Here is a 24,017-nt window from a genome sequence, read left to right as displayed (position 1 = left end):
TGCAGTTTATTATTCGTTTTAAATCGGCTGTTATATTCCTAGTAGCAGGGCCGGACCAAGCTTTTTTGGAGCCATAGGCATATTTTTATTTGGGGCCCCCAATACCAACATGTCAACACCAAATGCTTCATCGTTTCTAAGCTCTTCTACTAGAATGTGACAATAAAAAGACAAAGAATTGAACAAAAAAATTGAACGATTTAATTAGGATGAAACAACTAATTTAAGTTGCTTACCTGAAGTGCAAAAATTTTATATGTTAATTGTATTTTTTGTTTGTCTGTTAGTCAGTGTTAGGTATTGTTAGAAATGTCTTACAATTAAATATTCATATTTTCACATTTTCTGTCAACTTTTCACATTTTTAACTGACACAGTGGATGACGTCCTATGCAAAGTTTTATTCAGGAAACCCTGCAGTTTTACAGTGTATTACTCTAAAATATGTTATTAATTTTATTTCTTAAATATTCTGTAAGAAGTTTTTGTTTGAACTTTTATATCTGTTGCTGAATTTCCCCTTTGCAGGACAATAAAAGTAGTTTCTGCTCTAAATGAATTCATTTTGCATCAATTTGTTTTCAGTATTTCACCATAAATTTGTTTTACAAGCCAGTAAAATCTTTTTTAAAATGGAGTGCATTTAACTTTTTTCTTATTTAGGTTAATTTTTCATTCTGATGCGTAAAAAAACTTGATTTAACTTTTCAAAACTGTACAATTCATATTAAAAGTCAGAATAGTTTCTTTCGAAGTAAGAAAGAATTTTTTCTTCACAAGAAAAGTTTGTGAAGTTTTCTGTCACAAACTTTGTCACAAAACTTTTGTGCCAGAGAAAATTTTAAAACCAAAAAGAGATTTCGTCCATCACTGTGTGGATGATGAGATTTTTGGAAATATCTTGTACATGATGGGTGTCTCGAAGACCAAAAAATGTTTAAATAGTTGTGCATTTAGGGATGAAAATGTGAAGTTACACTTATAATAATTTAAGATTTTATCTTGTGTGAGGAGATTTAAATGTTTGTGTGATTTTCCAACAAATTATGTAAAATTAAATGTCAACAGGCACGATATTTTCTCCTGTTATTACTCTCTGAAGCATCATTACTGTAAGCGAAACAGTATATTGGCTACAGGTGGGCAATTGTAGAAACAGCCTGGAGGGAGTGAAGGACGACCATTAAGTGGTGGTGGAGGTGCAGCCAGGAGAAAGAGCAAAGGGAGCATTAGGAGTCTGTTTGCTTTCCCACACTCCCTCCCTTCCATGAGGTGGAGGAAAAACGAGGTGCCGTGAAGCTTGAAAGAGCGCCTGACATCTGAAGTCTTCTGATAGCTCCCCGCGATGCTGGGGAAGAAAAATTAACTCTGACGCCCAGATCAAGCCTCGGGAGCTTAATTACATCAAAGAGAAAGGGATCCTTGTTAGATTCAAGCCAAACAAAACAAAAAGGAATCACTTTCCAAGGCTTTGTTTGACATCTCGGAGATCTGAGGAGGATTATCAAAGGTTGTCAAAAAAATCAGGTTCAGAAAAAAGGCAACCTGAGTGACCAATTGTAGCACTGCAAGAAAAAAAGGTAGCTTCTCCACCGGCCTTCTGCTATGCTATTGACAGGGATGACAACGGTCCCACGACGCACCATTATCCTTGACCGTCAAGCCGACATCAAATGGGCAGGGAGCTGTCCCTGTCAAGACGGGAGGAGAGAAAAGCCTCTCAAAAAGTACAGAGCCAAAGAAGAAGAAGAAGAAGAAGAGACGGGCTTGTTACATACGTTGCTTTCCACCTTGCTTTGTCAAAACAGGCTTATTCAGTGTGTACACACGCCTTGAGGGATGTTTCTTTCAAAGGAGCGGGAAAGAAAAGGCGAGAGACAGGATAAAGAATCAGACATGAATCCAACGAGTTGTTCGCTTTTCAAGGGGGCGAAGCTCTGCATATGTTTACGCAAACCTTTACTTCACACTTCAAATGAAAGAAGGGGGGTGAGAGTAAAAAAATAAAAAAAGAAGAAGAAGAAGAGCGGTGGTGGGTTGTGATGAAGAGGAGGAGGAAGGGAAACGGTGGGGGGCTTTGAAGCGAGATAAAACAAACCGCTCGTCTGCAACGCACGTCGTCTCATCTTTGTGATGTTGAAATCAAATTGATAAACAAGAGCTCGCGCTTTCAAGGAGTCCTGTCACAAATTCAGCCGCGCTTTCATCCGCCGCCGCCGAATCCCACATGGGTAAACTCTCGCTTAGCTACCTCGCCCCGTTCAGACGCTGCTTACTATCATTATGCAGCGTTTTGTGTTTAAAATAATCATTTTTAAAAAAGTCTATCTGGCTCCAGGCAGGTCATATAGAGACATAACCAGTCATCTTCCCAAAGGAAGCAGAAGTAGTTAAAACAACACATTAAAACTCTGGATTTACACTGAACACATAACAAATCATAACCCCTCCACCTCCGTGTTTAACAGTTGATAAGTTTGTCCAGACGATAAATTGTCCCAGAAGTGACGATAGTATTGTCGTTCAAGTAAAATAAAGTTGACGGCATAATAAGAACATGTTCTCAAAGATTAATAAACTTTAAATTCTGATAATAATTTTGCACAGATTAAGTTAATTTCTTATATCCTCTGGTTTTGGCATTGTCTTCAATAACTTCATAGAAGACACTGCAGCCTCTGGTTACTACTGTCTGATGTAGATACCACTAAATGTAAAAATGTACAGAATATGATGAAATGCAGAGTTTAACCAAGTTAAGCAACGCAAACAGGATGCATTCGGTGTTTTGGGACATGCAAATAAGAAAACACTAATCTGTCATTGCAGTAAGATGCTGCATGCCAACAATACTGGTTAACAATGCCAGAGTTAACTGCTGTGCATGATTTACGGTCCAGACCTGGCTTCAAATGCTTTCTGAAAACCCTCCAAGTGCATTTATTAGGACCGCCTGACTTGAGCAGTAAAGCGTCAGAGATGCAACCAGTTTGAGTGTCCAGAGAGTTGCAGGCCAATGCTTCAAGTAATTAAGAGCTTCGATTTTAATTTGGCCAGAGGCAATGGAGAAGGAGGCTGTCTGGACACAGAGCAAAATGGACATGGATGAATATTTGGCGTTATATTTATTTAGAAACAATCCAAATTTCTGAAATATTTATTTTATTTGAATGATGAATTTTCCAGGTGCATTTTGCTGTTTTTTGCAAGATTATTTAAGTTGAAATGGACTGCATATTGATTAATTTATTAGTTTATTTTCATCTTCTCCTCAGGGCAACACATAACGCTCAATTAAATGAAGTTAATTATATTCAGTGTTTGCACAGACATGATTTAGGACATGGGCAAAAGTAGAAGGTTGCTGTTTTTAGCTTCTTAACCCTCTAAATAATGCAGAAATCAGCTGAAGGTTCGGATACCTCTGTGTTCGGACGTGGCGAAAGCAGCTTTTTTACACCATGAGATTCGGCCCCCGCTAGCACCCTCGTTGCCATTCAGCTCTTAGAGATTCATGAGCGCGGGGCCAGTCAAACCGGCCGGCCTAATCATGGAGAAAACACCACAGGCCATCGGGCCCGGGCGCGCAGGCTGCACAGAGACGCCTTAATGGCGTGCTTAACCTTTGAACGAGACGTGTGTGAGGCCAGACGTCTCGTCAGGGTCCCATCCAGCAGGCGAGGCCTTCGACTCAACCATCAGCAGCCAGATCAACCGCTGGCCTGGGGGTGAGCGCTGGGTGACACGCCGGATCCCCCTGCTGTCGGCTGGTTTCAGATGGGATAGTGGGGCAGGCAGAGTGAATGTTGGGGTGTGGCGGTCTCACACCTCGTCTTCCACCACTGATTACTTCCAACTGCTCCAACAAGAGCAGCGCGATTAATTAATTCCATCAAATAGTCGAATTTTTGGTTTTTGCACCTTGGGTTTCCATACTTCAGAATGGCGGCCATCTTGTTTGACAATCGTTATTTACATCTTCAAATTATTTGGACTTTGAGTTCAATTCGACTCTACAATAAAATATAAGATTGTTTTTTAAAAGAGAAATAAAGTCATGATTAAGCCTTTCATGATGAATCTTTGCAATAATGTTGTGTTGAGACCATTTTCAATAAGATTAAGATTCTCATGAACGTTTAACATTTTAAATATGCAAAATGAATAAAGAAGACATATTAAATGAATTAAGAAGTCTCTGTAAACTGAAATTGTCCTTTAAAAAAAGATCTAGTTGAGACCAAACAAAAAACGTGAAGATTTTTCAGAGAGAAAAATGATAAATCATGCAAATGGAAGTTATTTGCCTTGTTTTAATTTATCACGCGATTAACTGCTGGCCTAGTCATGATTTATAAAAAACAGTTGTTGTAATACCAGAATATGATCATAAAGTCAAACTCATACAAGAAAGACGGCTTAATGTTCCCAGAATAAAGATGTAACATTTGGAGAATGAAGAAGTAATTTTAGATGAACTCCAGCACAATTTCTGCAAAAAAATATAAACGGAAGATGAAAACCTGCTGTTTGAATGTAGCCAAAGTCACAAAAACAGGAATCTAAGCTTAAAAAAAATTCAAAATATAGAAGAACACAAGCCTGCTGTTGCGTCTAACCACCATTCAGTAGAGCTAAGAGAGTTTTTTGGTTAAAGATGTAAAGATTTCAGACCAGATGCATGAGAAACATCTGCTTTTTATGTCTTACTTCACCAAAGATAGGAAGCTTTTCACAGCAAAAACACTAAATCTTAAGTATTATTGGTCCAGTTTTTATTCTTTCAGCTTGTACTAAATAAATGATTCTTTAGTACTGAGAAAAAAGTGTTAGATTATTTTACTTAAACATTTTTTCCAAGTTACAAGTGAAATAATCTGCCAATAGAGCTAGAAATTTTCTATCAATATTAAGGAATTATTAATTTAAAACAAGCTTTTACATTTTGCTGAAAAGTTACTCATAAGTTAGTTTTGTCTTACACTAACATATATGCACCAGAAAGTAGATCAAAAAATGCAATATTTTGTGTTTTTGCAGATGTTTCTCGTATATTTGGTCTCAAATCTTTGCATCTTTAACCAGAAAATCTCTCTTAGATCTGTGGAGAGAGGTGGTGATTCCTGGAAATCATGGAAGGAAAAACAAAACATTTTCTGTATGCAAACAGACCTGCTCTGGGGTCATCACATTCTAGTTGTGACAGATCTTTCTTTAATGTGTTTTCACTAAATTCATCAGCCCACACAGTCTGAAGCAGGCCCAGTCACTCAAACGAAGCACAAACAAATAGCTGGAGGCCAACGACCAGATCTCCAGAAGTGTCGGTAACAACACTGTAATTGCATTGTTTAGTTTCAGGGGTCGTATCCTTAACCGTAGGATCTCCAAGTAAATCATGTTTTCCTGCCCTTCAGCAGCGCCGACCAAAGAATGCAGCGTCTGGCAGTCGCTGATGAACTTCTCAAAGTGTTCCTAATTGGATCGGACACAGAATAAAGTTAAGGAGGTTATTTTCTTCTTTTTTTTTGCAGCGCGTATTCTCGGAGCGGGCTGTGGGAAAAAATGATGTTTATGACTTCTGAAGAAACATTTGGCAGCCAACGGTCATTAAGAGGAGTCCCGCCAAGTGAAAAGTTGCACTCTTTACCAAAATACACACGAAATCAAGACATAAATACTCAGGAGGGAAATGCTGCACGCCTGCCTGAACTAACTCCAGCTCTCTATCATCATTTCATTAATTGCTCCTGAAGTTTATGATACAGCGAGTGATGCACCAACTGGGAAGCAGGAAAACATATTTCCTGGGCCAAATGTGCAAGCATAAACATTTCATTCAGAATGGATCAAGTCATTTTGCCTTCTGTGTCATTTATTGTGTGCAAGAGAAAAATATATTTTTCAAATTCAGGAAAATTTTCTCGTTATAAGAGGAAATATGGAAGGAAATGTATGCAAATGAGTCAATTCCCATGTTGTTAGATTATAAAGATCATTACTGTCATATATGTCCAGAGCACAAATGACTCAAATTAATCCAGTTTTTTATTTTTGTGGGATTTTCTGTCTTCTGTCAGAAGATAATTCCTGATAATGAGTCAGAATTTAATTTTCCAAATAGTTTTTTTTTTACACAGGCTTTTTTTTAAAACTTCCCTCGAGCTCTTTTGTTTTTGTTCATAAAGTAAATATGATGTTGCATGAAAACGAAACAAATTTAAACTGACTTTAAACTGTTTAACATTTTTAAAATGTCCACACAGGTGAAAGTTTAAAAGGTTACTTTTGATAAGAAAATGTACTTTAATAAAAAGAATCGCATCAGACGGATGGATGGATGGACGGACGGATGGATGGATGGATGGATGGATGGATAGATGGATGGATGGACGGACGGATGGATGGATGGATGGATGGCCATTCTGTTGTCTAAACGTCTTTCTACATGGTGAATCAAACGGTTTGTTACTTTTTCAGCTCATCTTGTCTCAGAGTTTTAATGAAACTGAATGAAGAGCTGATATTTGGTCCTGGCTTTACTCATCTTACTCAGAGTAACGGTGAACCTGTCTAATTACCACAACCACAATAAATGAAACACATACAGTATTTATCTATTTAATTTAGCGGTTAAACAGATCTCTGAACGGTCTCGCTCTGCTCCAGCTTGTCTGCTCAGAAGAAGTCGGTGTAATGAATGCAGAAGAACAAGCCGGATCAAACAAACAGAAGAAAACTTTTCTCCATAAAGCCCTCCAAACCAGAAACAGACGAGCCCTGACACTGGCTCCACGTTGTGCCCATCCAATTTGCTTTGTTCCCCCTCACCTGCCTCTGTCATCACGATGGGGGCCACTAGGGGCCATATTGGGGCCATCCTCTTTCCTTCCATAGGCTTTTCTTACTACTGCCTTTAAAGTCCTGCACTGCGATGTACATGGCCTTGATGTTTGCCTTGTACCCTACATGCAAAGCTATCATTATCCATGCCTCTTGACAATCGCAGGCCTCGTCTTTGTTACATCTGCAGCTCTTTGCCTTGGGCTATGACATGACTGCACGGTTGATCTCTTCTCTTTTACATATCGCTCCCTGTGTCTCTCCTCCTCTGTTTTTTCTCTCCTCACACCATGTTTGAATCCAGCTCTGATTTGACAAACTGGAGAATATTTTACCTCTCAGCCTCTGTGACACCTCCGCCGCTTTGATCAGTTCTGTAGTTTGAAGATAGTCGGCGAAAAAACGTGAACTGATGTTTGACAAACTTTTGCTCTCAGGTTTGCTTTATGTTGTGATGTTTTTCAAATCATTTCTGACGGTATTTTGGGGAATAACAGCTTTGACTGAAATTATTCCAACTGCTGGTAAAAATATGCTTATAAAACCCAACTTACCCTGAAAATACCTGCATTTACATCTGTAAACCTTAATTACTATAATATTTCTGAAAAACATCAGTATCTACTTTTCAATCCTTTCATTTTCTAAGGTTGGGTTTTATTGTTTTGGTAAAAATACTTAATCCACCAAGGCAGTGTTCCTACAAGGTGTGATTGGAGTACTTACAAGGATACTTATGAGTTTCCTATCAAGGTGGCTACTTTGTACTTACAGAGAACATATAAAGGTACCTGTAGGATATTTACAAGGTACCGGCTAGTACATACTAGTAAAAAATGTAGGGTACACACAAGGGTGTCATGTGAACGTCACAGGTTCCCAGACTGTCAATACTGGGGAACTTATGGTGTACTTACACAGTTCCTAAAGTAAAGACAAAAAGTTTTTACAGGATACATGGAGGTGTAAACGTACAGGGAACAAACAGAAGTAACTACAAAAGAGGGAAAGGAATACCTTGGAAGTTACTTTCAGTGACACTTAAGAGATTAAATGTTTCTAGATGGGATATAAAGAGTATCTAGAGGACTCAATCTGGGTAACAATAGGAGTACCTACAAGGTACCAACAAGTTCCCTGTAGGGTTTTCTACAGGGTATTTAAAGAAGTACCTATAGAGTACGTACAAGGATAAAGGTATCTACAGCGTACCTTCTAGGCAGATCTGGAGTTTGTATGGAGCGCTTAAACAATACTTAGAAGGAATATACAAGGTTACCAACAGCGTAGTAGTAGGTACACCTACAAGTACGTACAGGAAGTACCTTTGAAGGATTCCTTCAACATCTCCATTTCCGTAGGATACCCAATGTGTTACCTACAAGGAGCACATGGAGAACTTTGAGGTACGTACATGGTACCTATTGAAATACTCACAAGGTATGTAGGGGGAACTCCAAAAGATTGACTGGAACTTTGAAGGGGACATGAAGAAGTACTCACAGAAGTATTTATGTGGTATGATATGTGGTTCTTACATTGTAACAATGAGGAATTTACAGGGTACTCAAGATAGATAGTTAAATCCAACAGTGGTATCTGAAAAGTACACACTTGGTCCCTATAGAGGTGGATCCAGAGTACATTCAGGTGTACTAACAGGTAATAATATTGAGTTTTTCCAAATTAAATAGTCTAGACCCACTGGTTTTGGATGGAGACATCAGTCAAGGATAGATTAACAATGTCAAACACCCAAACCTTTCTTCATTGGATGATGTTAAGCATTTGATCTGAAATAGTAATTATTTATCCTTATTTTCTCCTTCAGGTGGAGGAGAATATATTTCCTTCTGTGTCTCTTTAGAGCAACGCATGGGCTGAATCTTCTTCCTGTCAGCTTCAGATGACTAACAACAAGCAGTGAGTGAATTCCTTACTCTTTTAACAAGGGTCTTTGTGTTTTGATTGACACTACAGATAGCTGCTTCCTCTGGTTTAGAAGCCACAAGATGAACCACGTACTGCTGAGTCAAATCCGCTCAATTATTCACATTTCCAGAGTCAGAAGGTATTTACATTTCTATTTCAACCCAAAGAGCTGTTAATTAGTTTAGTTTCAGAGTGCCAAAAACTGCTTGACTTTCGTCTGGACACTGTTTCCTCTTGCAGTTTCCAGAAAAACATAATATTTAAAAATGCAGTCTGATCATAGATTGGGAGATTATTCATTCTTGTTTCAGTAAAAGCATTTGCTGGTATAAAAAGCATGTGTTAATGCTATTAAAACTAGTTTTGATGCCTTCGTTGTTTCTGCTTTTTGCACCACCCTTCGCACCAATTCCCACCCCAGGGATCATGAAAAAAGCTTCACATGGGGAGTCAACAGCTCTCTTCTCATCAACTGCGGGAGGTAGCTGCTCAGAGGCGTTCTGCAAACCCAACCACTGATCTTCAGAAGAAAACCTTACAGCCTGCCAGAGTCTGCCGAACTCAAAGGCCACACCGCCTCCCGGTTCTCAGTAAGACGAGAGGAAGCAATGGAGGATTCTCCTAATAGTCGAATTCAAGGAAAATTGCTTCGCTAGTTTTATCTGTGTACCAATCAGAAAGTAGTTTTTAAAAATGGCCACTATGTTTTTAAAAATGATCCAATGAGTTTTTTTCAAATTTGAGTTTGCACCTCTAACAGAAGCTAGTAGCTAGCCACCAAGCAGGTAGTGACTGCTTGGTGGCTAAAAATAACTTTTTAAAAAGTTTTGTATATACGTCACTGCAAAAGTTAATTATCTACATATTTGTTTTGTTTTTTTCTTCAACATGTATGCTAACTTGACACAATTTGTATCAAATGGTTATAAATGCGATACAAATTGTATCAAACTGTTACAAATTTGATGCAGTTTGTGTCAATTTGAATCAAATTAGCATACATATTGCAAACTGCTGTATTAATTGCACTTTAGACTCCTATTTTACACGTTTATATTGCTTTGTAATTTAATGAACATACAAATAATGAAGTAACATGATTGTTACTGAAATGAATCGTCTTTTAGCGTAGCTTTGCTAACCCTGCCTTTAAACGAAGCAGGAGTCAATGCCAGAGAGTTTCTAATTCAAACTCACCACTCTGACACTCTATCTCCATTTCCAATGTCTATTTCAAGACCCCTAGCCCGGGGAAATTAATAATGAATGCATCCTGTCCGATTTAATTCAGCACTAATTAGGTCAGGAAAGTTTGGGAGCAAAAGGTACGGTCCAGGCCACGTGGTCGGGCCTCTCAGCGGGCAGCCACTTTCATGTGGAGAGAAAAAGTTGAGTGTTGAACAGAGAGATGGCAGGGGCAAGGCCGATGCCAACAGCGCCAGCATAGGGACGAGGGGCCAGGGCTGGAGACAAAGATAATAAAACCAAGAAGTGGCAGCTTCAGAAAGCCTCTGAAAAAGGACACACCAGGGAGATATCAACAGTGGGCCATCACCGAGTGGAAAAAAAAGAGAGCTGTCAGTCTGTTTGTTTGGCCTACGACTGCTGAGAAATAATTATTCCCTTTTAATTACAATTCGAAGAAAAGAAAGCTCAGGCTCTGCCGTCTCTAGACGGGGAAGCTGGTGTGGGGGCAAACGCTGCTGCCCAGAGCCGAGCGCCCGAGGAACCGCAAAGCAATGTTATCACCTTTCACACGCCGCCGAGCCAAAGAATAAACGACTTTGATCCGACTGCAAGTGCACTTTGGCCAACTTGGGTGGCACTCTGCAGTTTAAGCAGAAACTCTCTGGCAGGGGGAGTTCAGAGCAGTGCAGGGAGGGGGAGGAGGAGGAGGAGAAGGGGACAGATGAAGGTGACAGCTTTGGAGGTTAACCTCGATTTGAAGTCCCAACAGGACTCAAAAATCCCACAGGGCAAAAGATACCGCTCTGATCTTTCACATCTAGCTCAGATATTGTACCAATAATATCTGCTGAGGACAGACAGGCGGACCTAAAATGTTCTTCAAAGCTTGCCGTACTTCTCCTGACTCCTGACAGAACAATGTGCCTTATCCTTGCTATGTATTTTTAGCTGGCAAAATAAGTACTGAATACATTTGAATAGCAAATTCCTCTTTACGCGTGAAGATTGGCAGGCAGGCAGCAGCAGCTCCCCTGATTCAAATCATGCCAACCTGCTTAGTGGAGGCGATCCAGATGGAGTATCAGTTCAAGTACTGTAAATCTGCCTGATGGGGGGAGCGCAGACACTTGGTTGGAGAGCCGTGGCTGCAATTCAAGCCCAGCTGTAATTTTGCGTTTACCTGCAAACAACTTTGTCAGGATGGATCTTGTTTTAGTTGGAAAAAATGCAAAGATAAACATCAAAAAATTGCCACTGTTGGACCAGAAAAAGAGCCAAATTTAATCTTGAAACGGGACTAAAACTGGAATGTTTTCTGTGGTTTTCATTCTAACATCAGTAGCACCTGTTCAGCATTAAATGTAAAACAATATTTAACGTCGCTCCTCTGTTGTACAGCAGATTTTATGTAAGATATCAGATGTCTCATGTTAGGGGATCCTCTTCGTTAACTATGTTGAGATAAATAAATCCAGAAACTACAATTACAATCAAAATTGTAGTTGGATAAACAGCAAATTCTGCAAATTATTATTATTATTACCATTAATATTCTTATTAACTGCATTAATGTCATTTTTATTACTAATGTAATCTTTGTGGTTATGACTCTTTTACATTATTTTCCTTTTTAACATTATTGTAAATATTATTTTTTATCCAAATAATTAATATTCTCATGTTATTAAATAAATTATGATCATGCCAATTACTAATACAGCAATTAATGTCTTCCTTTAATATCATTGTATTCATTTTCTAATCCTGATTATTATTGGTAATAAACTTTTACATTTTTTGTAATTTTTCTAATAATTAATATTATCATAATGCAAGTTCTTTCTAGCATTTTAAATCATCCAGACTGTCTTATAATTTTTACAGCCATCTTGATCAATAATTTTTCAGGTTTTCTTTTGTTTTCAAGTTTTACCATCGTTGTACTTTAGTAACTGATCATTTTCAAAGGAATATTAGTTTGCTGAGCAACTCAAATACATCTTTTAATCTGTCAAAAAGAGGTTTTTACTAAAACTGTTGCCACTCTTATCTACGTCTTGTTGATAAAATTGATAAATAACGATGATAACACTTAGTCAGAGAGAAAAATTAAGGTTTAGTTCAATCAAAATGATTTCAGAGAAATAAACTCAGCATCTCTTATGCTACACAATAAGCTATCATGTACAAGAAATGGAATAAAACTGATTAAATAAGCAGCCAAAGTCCAAAGAAAGTCTGGAGAACTGCAGATCACAATGATGTCTTTATAAAAGTACAAAATCTCCAATTTCAGCTTCTGTTCTGGTTTATTTACTCGTTGAGACGTTTAACTGGAAATCGTTGGATCTTGCCAAAAACGGATTGGCGATGATTTAATCTGACAAGATCATATGCAACTCATGACGTAGAAAGAGGCAGAAGTGTGTGATAATGTTTGATTCACCCTCTCTGTGTCGGTCGGTGCGCCTGGGAAGACTCTCCCCTCTCTGCCAGTAAAACAATAGCTGTGTGTTTACTGCGGCGCGGAAATAGTCGGAAGCTGAGGAGGTAAGCAGTGCACGCATTCAAGGTTTTCCTTTATATCTGATAAACAAAGCTGGCGCTGTTTTGCCTAAATGGAATATTCCTTACTATACAATAGATTGATACTCATCTGGACTTTCCTCCCAAGTTAGATGAAGCCTTTGTGAATTAATTTAAACAAGACGCAGCAGGAAATTTACCTCTTTTTTTTTTGGAGGCAATTCTGAATGACTGAATCAAGTTTCAATCAAGTTTGTGCTGCAGAATAAGCAGGAAACACCCTCACTTTCTGGAATTACTCATTTCCAAACCTGCTGAGGGGATTTTAATACCAGCAGACCTTTTTCTATCCTACGGGAGCAGAAAAAGTAGAAACATATAATCCTATTCCCTGCAGAGAAAGCCTCCAAGGGAGAGAAGCACTGAATCAAATTATTTTCCTAAGATGGTCTGACCTTAGCTTCACTTTATTCAAGCCTTCTTACCTCCACAATTTAACTGCTGTTCTTCTCTACCCCCCCGACAACTCCTTGCCATGCATGAATCACAGGTTAAATGCATTCCTTTCAACGCCGCGCTCCCCGCCGACGGGAATATAATTATGTTTTACAAGTCGACTCTTATCTGTAGCCTCCTTCATTCCCCCGCCGTGTATTTGGAGAGCTTTCCAGAAGTACTTTACGGTGTGTCAGGTTGCTGCTCCTCCATGTAAAAGCACTATTGTGTGGCTGAAAAGGTCTTCTCTCCACCAAAAGAAAAAAACATGGTGTAAATAACCTTTACGCAGCGAGTCCCTTTTTTTGGGCTGATTTTCTCAGTTGCTTCACAAAACCTTCTGCACTCAAAGCCAGAAATATTATTACTGCAACGATAAACTTACACAATGCGCTCAGTGGAGGCAACTCTTCAGGCGTTATTGTTCGGTTTGTAATGCAAAATGAAATTAAAGTTGGAGGGAATTTGAACAGTTGGAGGAAGTTTTCTGCACTGCCAGGCGAAAACAAAATGGTTCCGTTTAGGCAGTGCCTAGCTGCAAAATTTAGCTGCGCTAACCGTAAAGCACAAATCATAAACATTATCTGCTAATGCTGAAGCGTTACACAAACATGGTGTTTAATGGAGGCTAATGCTAAAGCGCTAATTTCAAATTCAAATTATATCTGCACTTTAAAGACTACAACCATATATCTTCTTCTCTGTCTTTTTTTGGCACATTTTACCCAAAGGAAAGCAGTTTTTTTAGCAACTAGAAAAAATGTTGTTCTTTGCAAAACAGCTGTGAGAATTAAAATCTGCAAAATGATTGATGCAGAATACGCAAGAAAGAGCTGAAAAAACGTAAGAGAAAGAAAAAGCAGAAGAAATCACAAATCATAAATGTTATCCGCTAATGATAAGGTCTACACCAACACGGTATTTAGTGGAGGCTAATGCTAAAGCGTTGAAAGACAACAACTATCAAGCACCAATTTAATTTTGACATAATTTACCCTTAGATATTTAGATTTATATCTTGTTCTCTGACTTTTTTGCTTCATTTTACCAAAAGAAAAGAAACTTTCTAATAAATATACATAGCTTAGGCTACAGCCTCTCTTAACACTAATACCACCATCCCACAATCTTATATTTGATTTTTGAGTTATATAAATATTTAAAGGAGATATAAAGATACTGCAGGATGTATGTAACCTTCAGCTAAAACAAGAAATAGAACACACATAGCACCAAAATGTGATGTTACGCTATGCAGACAGTCTGAATTCACCTCGGCATACCAAATGCTTGAAGTGGGTGATTTGTCAGAGTTGAAGCAGTTTCATGACGGCTTTAACTTTCATCCTGAGTTGCTCAGGTGATTTCTAGGTAAAACAAAAAATGAGATATTGAAGAAAAAGGAGTGTAGAGGTAACAGCAAAAAAGATCAGAAGCTGCAAACATATCCACTGATTCTCTTAAAATGAAGACTAATGTTAGAAATGATGCTTGTCAGGAATGTTTCTACAAGAAAGTGGCTTTATGTGTTATAAAAAACTGAAATACATGTTTATTGGGGGTTAAAGATGATGCATTTTGACTTTAAGAAGGTGAACATTGCTTTTAAAGCAAATCCCCGTTCCCATGTTGCTGCTGTAGCCTCCAGTATGAACACAGATCAATATTACTACAAATATTACTTTTAAAAACTGTGTAAAATAATAAGAATTAACATAAAATGTATGATTAGTGTTAAACCTGCAAAAAAGAGACAAAGCATGTGATGATTTGATGACTTGACGACAATTATAACAATTATAAGTGTAGAAAAAGCCTCTGAGAACAGGTGTCTTCAGGTAGACAAACTCCAACTGCGAGCTTTATCAGACTCCCTTTGTCTAATCAGCACCTATTGTTCCTACTGTTGTATTCCTCATTAGCTGCCTTTGTTAACACGCAATGTTTAATTATGCTGGTTAAAAGACTGTTGGAGGGAGTCAAAACAAACCAACCCGTTTCATTAAAAAGGCAGAGGGAAAGAAGGGCGAGACAGCCCAAAATATAGAGGAAATTAAAGAAAATTATGACTGAGGTAATCAAGCTAGGAGAACAAGAGAGAGAGCTGCAGCAAAAAGTGAGAAAAGGAACAAAGACAATAAAATAAAGTGTCTTTATGAGGGAAAATACCTGCAAGGCTGCTGCTGTTAGTTACAGCTGATCCCTGGGGAGCGGCTCTCCTGAGGTCCCTAAAACATCACAACAAATTACCCTGCAGTGGTTACATAACCTGTTCAAAAGGAACGAAAACAAACACATGCACCAAAATGTCAAGTTCTGAATTATACCGACTTCTTTAGAGCCTTTAGTTTTTGAACATTTGAATAGAATAACTCACAAAGGGGAATAAAAATGTGTTAGTTTATATGAAAGCACAACAGACTTTTAATGCAAAAAATCTGCAGACTAATGAAAAAGAAAGCCCTTTCTTTTCCTCTATTGAACTCTGCAACTCCTACAGCACACCTCACTACTGTCTCACAGCTGAAAACATACATCTCTGCCACTACAGACCTTTTCATGCAACATCATTCCTCTCTCTCTTGCATTTCTTTCTGGCCTTCTTTGTACGTCTAATTCTGCATCCTTACTGCAAAAATTGCCTCTCTAGTCCTCGTTCTTGGATTTAAACTTGAAGGGTTTGAACACTTTTCCAACATTCAAGGTATGTTTTCAAACTTTTCCAGAACCACACTTATGGAGATGAAAACAATAGAAATATACTAAAACTAAAATATTACGTCTCGAGATTCTGCAGCAGGGACAAAGTAAGCTAAAATGTAACAAAATTTTATGTTTCTCATAAAATAATTTTGGAAATTCTAACTGATTTAACTTTAGACATTAGGAAAAATTTGAAAATTGAAGTATTTTCAATGATTTCAAAAACTCGTATTAACCCTTTTTCAGATAAATGCAAAAAAAAACATGCAAAAATACATTATTCTCATATTTTAAAGACAAGTTTTGTCCCCAATCAGAAGATATGAAATCTTAGAAAATAAATATGATTGCATACTGAATATATGGACTTATATTTTGTGGTACTATTCTAATAATAAAAGAAGTGACAGTACTATTTATTATCTCCCTGTTTTGCGATTTTAGCGACACAAACATGAAAAATGGTCTTACAGCATCACCATTTCTTTTGGACCAGTTACATAAACAACAGTTTGATTTGTGTCTTTAAATTGCGTATAGAAACAGCATTTTTGCATTTATTGACATTCTTTTGATACTCTCATCAAACAAACAATGGAGAAAATAGTAAAAATAATCCCAACAGTATTTAAACATTATTAATTGGAATAAAATCCCTATAATGAAAAACATTTATCATGATAAATGATCAACGATACTCTACAGGAACTGCTTGAATACGCTAAATTTTCAGCTCAGGCTCAAACAAAGGGAGGATATTGTTTGTTGAAGGGTGAACAGAGTAGGTGTGAATTATGCAAATAAATTCGGCGACACGAACTTGGACGGGGATGCGGCGTGGCAGAAGGAAGAAATATGGCGGCAGTGGTGGGCTCCACTTCCTCCCCTTCCCCTGGTTGCTTACCTTGAGGCAGCAGCTTATCTTATTTGCCTCCTTTTAAAAAAAAATCAAAGTGTCTGGATTATCATAAGCACCTCCACCATTGTGCTCCCACTCAAAATAATTTTATCTGGCGTCCGCTCTTTTATCAGGTAAGCGAGTGGCTCATATAATAAACATAAATACCAGCAGGTTTAAAAGGTGCAACTACTCTGATATTCCCGTTTGTTGAGATGTTGCTCCTTTCCCAACATTTCTTCATAAATTCTGTATTCCCTCTTGTTTGAAAAGAAAAAAGGCCCATTAAGGGGATTTTTTCCTCCCTCAGTTTTGGCCACTGAGGTTGACAGGAAACAGAACAGGAAATGACATAATAGCTGCAGACGGGAGTGCTTCTCCCATGCCCGGCTGCTCCTCGTTTGACCTCTGAGACGACGAGGACTGCCATGTTTGTGTTTAAGATTGGGACTTTTATTCCAGCAGGTGAACGCCTCACATGTGAAAATAAAAACCTTCTATAAAGATGATATTGACGCTCCACTGATGTAATGCATTACATCTATGTTTGTACGAAATCTTTCCAGAAAGCATTACATTTCCTATCTGATGACAGAACTTGATGTTTCTCAACACTATTGAGGATTAGCAGCCATGGCTGAAAAACATCGGCAATAAAATCTCTGTACTTGATTTAAAACTTAAATCTAGTAATGGGTTTACAACCACAACACCAAGGCAGAAAGACAATCTTATATTCCAGTCACATCATTTTAAGGTGTTTATGAACATTATCAGACCTGGTTGTAAACTGATATGGAGCATAAGTAGTGCCCAAACACAACGCCAGAGTGAAAAGACAACAGCAAAGGCTTTAATGTGTTAATTTTGATTAATTAGTTACATTAACCGAATTAATCTGGTGTGTTTCTGGTACGTCCAGATCTGACGCACAAGCAGCATCAGCTAACAGACGATGAAGCCGCTTCTCTTGACCTCACCGGGAATTAAATTTTGTTTCTAGAACAATCTGAACGGACGCTAGCGTAGACTGAGGAATTAGCCTCTTAGTGAATGCTAACATGTTGCAGCAGCACAATGCTAATAATCAAAATATCGTAAATAACAGATTAAAAATAATAAATATTTTTGATGCTCAGCTCAAATTTCTATTTATTCAATATTTTTTTAATTGAAAATATGGCTTAATTTGTCAAGGTGGTTTTTGATAAAATTAGATCAAATCCCACTAGTGTAATACTGAGAAATTGCAAAAAAAACCTTAAATTTCTACATTCATGACAGTTTTGTACCTGCTTTTAAGGGTTGAGAGAGAAAATTAAATACCTCTAAAATGAAAATGGCGGCACAGATTTATTAATTCATTCCCCAGGATTCACATTTCAGAAGCTGGTCCAAGATAAATCAAGTTTAACACAAAGGCAAAAGAAAGAGCAAAATGGCAACTTGTGGATATTTTGGATATTTTAAACCAAAATCCAGTTGTAAAGATAACAAAATGCAGGTCAGTGCTGGAGTATGGTGGTGGAGGAGTGATAATACGGGCTGATTATGCAAAACTTTCTGAATCAAAATTAATCAAGAGACTGAAATCAAAAACTGCAACTTCCGACCAGACAGAAATCTCAACGCAAAGCTGCGGATGTGAGTAGAAACTTTACATTACTTTAAGTTCATCCTCAGGACGATTTTATGTATTTTCTCCTGTTTGGATGTGAGAGATGGACGTGGACGAATTCCCCAGCTAATTAGCAGCACAGTTTTCCATCTCGTCCAAATTTCTCCTGTGAGAAAAAGAGAGAAACCTCTGAGCCACAACAGTATGTGAAAGTTTTGCCCCCCTCCATCTGCTGAAGTCGTGCACAGAGGCTTAATTGGGGCCAAATCTTGTCAGAGCCTCTCCTTCTGAGCGTCCGCGATTAGTTTGGAGCATTTAACAGAAGGTTGCTATAAGGGTCCAAACTTATAATAAACTGATACTTTTACTTTCTTGCGTTTGGATAATTCAGAGTCTTAATAACACCTTTCACTGACAAATCTAACTGAAGTACAGCCAGGAAAAGGGCCGGAGTGTCTAATGAACAGCACTAAGATCCATTTTGTAGACAAAAATGTTGCTGAAAGCTTGTACTCAGTGTGACAAAGTGCAGCTGAGACGTAAAGAAAGAGGAAAATCTAACTTTATATCACAGCGTTTAGCTTAAACTGCACACTGTGTTCTGATGAAAGGTTACACCATTTAGTACCAATTAGCTTGACAAAAGTTTGACTTTTAAACCAAATTAAAAACTGCTTTCCAGAAGTTTATTTTCGTCATGTAAATACAGTGAATGCACAAACAGTTGTTGAGAGCATTTGTTTTGTTAATTCGTTCCTGTTTAATTGCCTGTTAGTGATGTTGGAGTTCTTCAACCAGCAAGAACCGGGTCACGAGTTATTTTGTGGGTCAGAAGCAGAAAAGTTTCTGAACTACTGATCTGATCTGAGGGCACAGGAAAGAAATGTTCATCTGGACTTTTAACGGCTGTACGAAGGATGAAGAGCAGAAAAAATATTTTTTTAAAAAAAGAAAATAAACTGAAGTGAATAAAAACAAGCAAGAATCTCCAAAAAAAACAGAATAGCAAAAAAGTTACTAATTCTATTTTTAAAATTTGTGTTTCATTTAAAGTAAATAAAAAGGCAGCATATGAAAATACAAAAATACTGAAAAAATATTAAAATCAGAAAGATAAATTAAATCAAATTCTATTCAAAATAAAAATATATAATAAGCAGAATTAAACTAATGAAACTATATAAAATTAAAAAATGTCCAAAAAGACAAAATCTGAATGTATAAAAAACAAATAAAATAATAAAAAAGAAACAAGTCAAAATAAAAATCAAACTTAAATTGCAATCAATTTAAAGAAAGAAAAACTATATATTTTATTCGATGATACAATAAACAACAAAAAATGATAAGCTAGATTAAAATATGTCAAAACAGAGACAAAAAAACTAAGAAAAACAAGAACTAAACTTTAGAAATGAAAAATTAAAACAAACAAAACAAGGAAGGAAAACAAAAACTGAACTAAATAAATTTGAATTATTAGAATAAAGACATGACAGCTGCAGTTTCTCTCACAGAAATTTTATTAGAGCCTGAAACCTAAACCTAACTGTCCTGATAAAAACAGCATGAATTTTATTCAGGTTGAACTCAAACACAGAGTTACTTCACTGCATCGTACCTCTTGTTTTTGCAGCCAGGAACACCTGAGTGTATTTGTTTACACGTCCGTGCAGCTTGAGCACATCTTCACAGTCGTATGTCAGCACACAGGACTGATTTCACACCGTCAGCCACACACAGATTTATAGAAATCATTCCCACGCGTCTGTTTCATTTCAGAGCCTCATATTTACGTCGGCGGCGGCGTCAGCCTGCGACACATTTACATAACACACATCGCCCCGCTGCGTCCACCGCCGAGTAAGTACTCAAGCTCGTCCCAGCCCCCTTTTCATATTTACAGCGTGACTGATTTAAGATGGACTGATTGTGGGGATTTAATTACGGGGGACACAATGGCCACACAATTCTGTTTTCTTCTCCTCCCTTCTTGCGAGGCGCTGACACGCCGCACACTCGGCTGCACACTGCCGAGGAATGTTTTACACTCCAAATGAGCTGTGCTTGCAGAAGAATTTAATTTGATCTGCTGCTGTAATTGTGCTCTCACACACATATACTGGGGAGAAAAAAAAGAGGAAGAAGAAGAAGAAGAGGAGGAGGAGGCATGCCGGGGTTGGAGGGCGTGCAACTTTAAAATGTAATATGCACAAAAAGTAAATTAACTCAAGAGGAGAGGCCCTTGTGATGTGTTGACACTTGCAGTGGGAAGGGTGGAAGGGGAGGAGGGAGGAAAGAGAAACGGCCATGATAAAACAGCACAAAGAAAAGCCTTATGAATTTTATTAATGACTTGCAAGACAGTATGCAAAACATCAAAGGTCCACGGGAAAGATTAATGACCCTGTGTGAGACTGTTTAATTACCTCCAGCTAATTAGATTCTTGACCAAATTTTTAATATCTGAGTTCGTGCTCAACGCCTAATTGAGATTCCACCGTATTTATTAATCTTTAAATAATAATAATAATAATAATGTGAACAGAAAAACTTCAGCAGGTTCTGATCCATCATCGGAGCGCTCCAGGTTTTCCAAAAAGCAGAACATGGCTGGTTATCAGCGCCATCTCTGCGTCTAATGAAGTGCTAATAAACAGGCTCAGGCTGCTCTGTCAACGCTCGCCGCCGTAATTCTCTTATCTGGACCTGAGCTGAGTTCTCCGATTCTCCGAGGAGCCGCTCTCCTCCATCTAGGGCTGCTTCCGCTCTCCTTCTTCCGGATAATCCTCGTGCTGTTTACCAGCGCGCACACGGTTTCATCTAAATCGTTAGCTTTGAACTCGCGGCGTGCATTATCTGTTCTGTGACCCCGCCGCTGTTGTTGTTGTTATTGTTGCGTCTGCTGCAATAATTGCACTTGGATTATTGCGGTTAGGTCAGAGACGACTCGGGGTGGTGCATCCAGTTACTGAGACAAAGTTGTGGGAAACAGAACAACTACGCTAAGTTTCCTCGCCTTTAAAGTCAGGCTGAGGTCTGGACTTGGACTAGGCCACAGCAACACGTCCTGTTTATGACTCATTTTAGCACAAGTTAAAGATAAAACAATCTATAACCAACATTTGAATCAACATGTGAATGCTAAACGGACTAGGGACCGCTCCAAAAGCAGGAAGTGGACTACAACACAGGGCATTCTGGGTAAATACAACCAAAACAAACGTGCTAACCTAGCGCTAATGAAAAAATGGATTATAGTCTTTTCACAAAGAGAAATCCTCCAATTTTTGTTTACTTCTTCAGAGGTTTTCATGTCGTTTCCTCCAGTGGTTCTGGGTGCAGCACCCCCACAGGCGAGGAGGGGAACTGGGTTTTAGCTGAAAATGCAACAATTGTTGCAATTTTGGTCCCAAATCGAAGCAACTCTATCGGAATATCAAGTATAGAAACACCCTAAGAGCCTCCCCGGTCTGAATCTTCTTGAAAACCAGCTTAAATCTGATCAGAAAGAGCTAAAAACAAACCAAGGTGAAAACAAGACAAAGCAAAACCCAAAACCAAGCTGAAAAATTTCACAAAATGGTTCATAACCAGTTTTAAACCAGTCATAACCAGCCAGAATTGCAAAAAAAATTGCTTCACATTTCACCACTTTGATGACCAGAGATATGTTGCGAATCTTCAGTCAGAGGCTTCTTCAGATGCACTGTAACACAGACTGCTACAGGAGATTTTTCCTGCCAACAGCCATCACCATCTTCTATAACTCCCTGAAGAATCTGAATTAAGGAGCTACAACAACATTTAATTTCCCTTTGGGATCAATAAAGTATTTTTGAATTTGAATTACGGCTGACTCAGACCACTACTCCTTATTCCAGTCCTTTTCTGTTCCCCTTGTTGTCAACTTTAACCTTTAACCTGAGCCCTGTAGAGTCAGAGATAAAGCTCTTGAGCTTACTGTCATTTATCTGGGAATTTCACCCTCCAACCTTGGGGTCAATCACTCCTGGAAATTCTTGGAAATGTTTCCCAGTAATGAAGAATGATGAACTTCGAACAGAGATCTGCAAACAGCTGAAGCTCCGTCTTTGTAAACTGAATATTAGATCTAAATAACACAAAAATCGACTTAAAACATATAATTTGATTCTGAATTACTAACGTGTTGTTTTTCCACCTTGGCATTGAGTTTTAACGCAGCAAACTGTCAAAAGTGCTGCTTTAAACACATTAGATTACATTTAAATCATTTTAAAACCTGGTATAAATATGTTCTGGTACATAAAACTGAAGGATTTTAGCATTTTTTTAAGCTCATTGCTTAAAAATGAGCTGATACAAGTTGCTCAATGCAACTGCCTTGAAGATTGACGACCTCATATATATATATTTATATGTCTATATATATATACTGCTTCATTTTAAAGTATTAGTATTCAGAAATGCAAAATGAAAGATAAGATGTTCTAGCAAAGCACAATGTCAGCTAAATGTAGACAATTTCAAACTGAGAAAACATGAAAAAATTTAATTTAGATGAAGACAAAGAAACTCTCAAACAGTTTTTTTCTCCTTGAAGCGTTTCTGGGATTAAGATTGTAGAGGAAGGTTCAACAAAGCAGCAGCAGTAGCAATGCTGTCAAGCGCAGCACCATCTGCTGCCCAAATCCTTGAATTACAACTTGTCCCCAGATAACAAGCTCAAAGAGCCCTGCAGCAGTTCACTGTGAAATCATATCACTGTGTCAAGTTTCACAACACTAGTTTGAGAGGGTTAAGCCTTAATTAGCATGAATTCGTTATGAAGTCGTGTCTAAAAAGGCCTCACTCCCCCCTGATACTTCTCATTTTCCCTCAATCCCCCTTTCTTCTTCTCTTTTCCTCTCCTGCTCTCCTTTCGCTTCACTTTCACCCTGTTTCCCTCCCTCTGCCGCAGCGTGCAGGGTGTCATTCTTCCACTGCCTCCATCCATTCGCTCCCATCTGCGTCTCCCCTTTAAAGGCCCGAGATCTAAATAGGAGCGGATCGCCTCCCTCGCTGGCGTTTCATTAGTGGCAATTAGAAAGCCGGTGCTGCGTCGTCCCATAAGACTGGAACCGGTGGGGGAGCAGAGGCGAGGCGCGGGGCCGCTTTAGCTCATTGAGATGAAGTATGGATGACAACGCTTTCATCAAATGGGCAACAATTCCTCGCCGACATATTTGAGCCGAGTGTCGGAGGTACCATTCTGACAATTACGACAATTAACACTGTCAAAATAAAGCCATTAGCTTAGCGAGAGGGCAAACCGATGCACTTAATTACAGGGTTTTCTGTCAGAATGGATTCCCTTCAGACTTTTTCTGAATTAGAAAAGGGAAGAAGTTGAGAATATGGCGCGGGTTTGGGTGGAAGAGCCGACATCTGCCGCCACGGCTCATCTCGCTTCAGGTCGATGGATGTCGGCGGTGAAAATCAGCAGTGACCTCACGCTACGACGACGATTTACTGACATCTGAAGATGAAGGATTTGGGTTGTTTGTGTTGGAAAAGGTGTTAAATCACAAGTCGAGGTCCATTGCTTCTTATGTGGCACTAAGCGTGCTTAAATATTACTTCATCTCTCAAATCAATGCAGTTTTCATCTGTTTACTGCCAAATTATATCAAGCAGTCCCTCCAGTTTCTTTAGAATTATTGTGCACTAAAACATAATTGGGAGATTATTGCAGATTTTTCTCAAAGATTGTCAAAAACTTTCTTACTTAAGGCCTCAGCCTTAATTGATGTCAGATTATAATCCATGATCTGTACAGTAATAAAAATAAGC

The sequence above is a fragment of the Xiphophorus maculatus genome, chromosome 24 (genome assembly GCF_002775205.1).
Source record: "Xiphophorus maculatus strain JP 163 A chromosome 24, X_maculatus-5.0-male, whole genome shotgun sequence".
In the NCBI taxonomy this organism is placed as follows: Eukaryota; Metazoa; Chordata; class Actinopteri; order Cyprinodontiformes; family Poeciliidae; genus Xiphophorus; species Xiphophorus maculatus.
The sequence above is the reverse complement of the archived record's forward strand: the minus strand, read 5'-3'. Positions refer to the sequence as shown.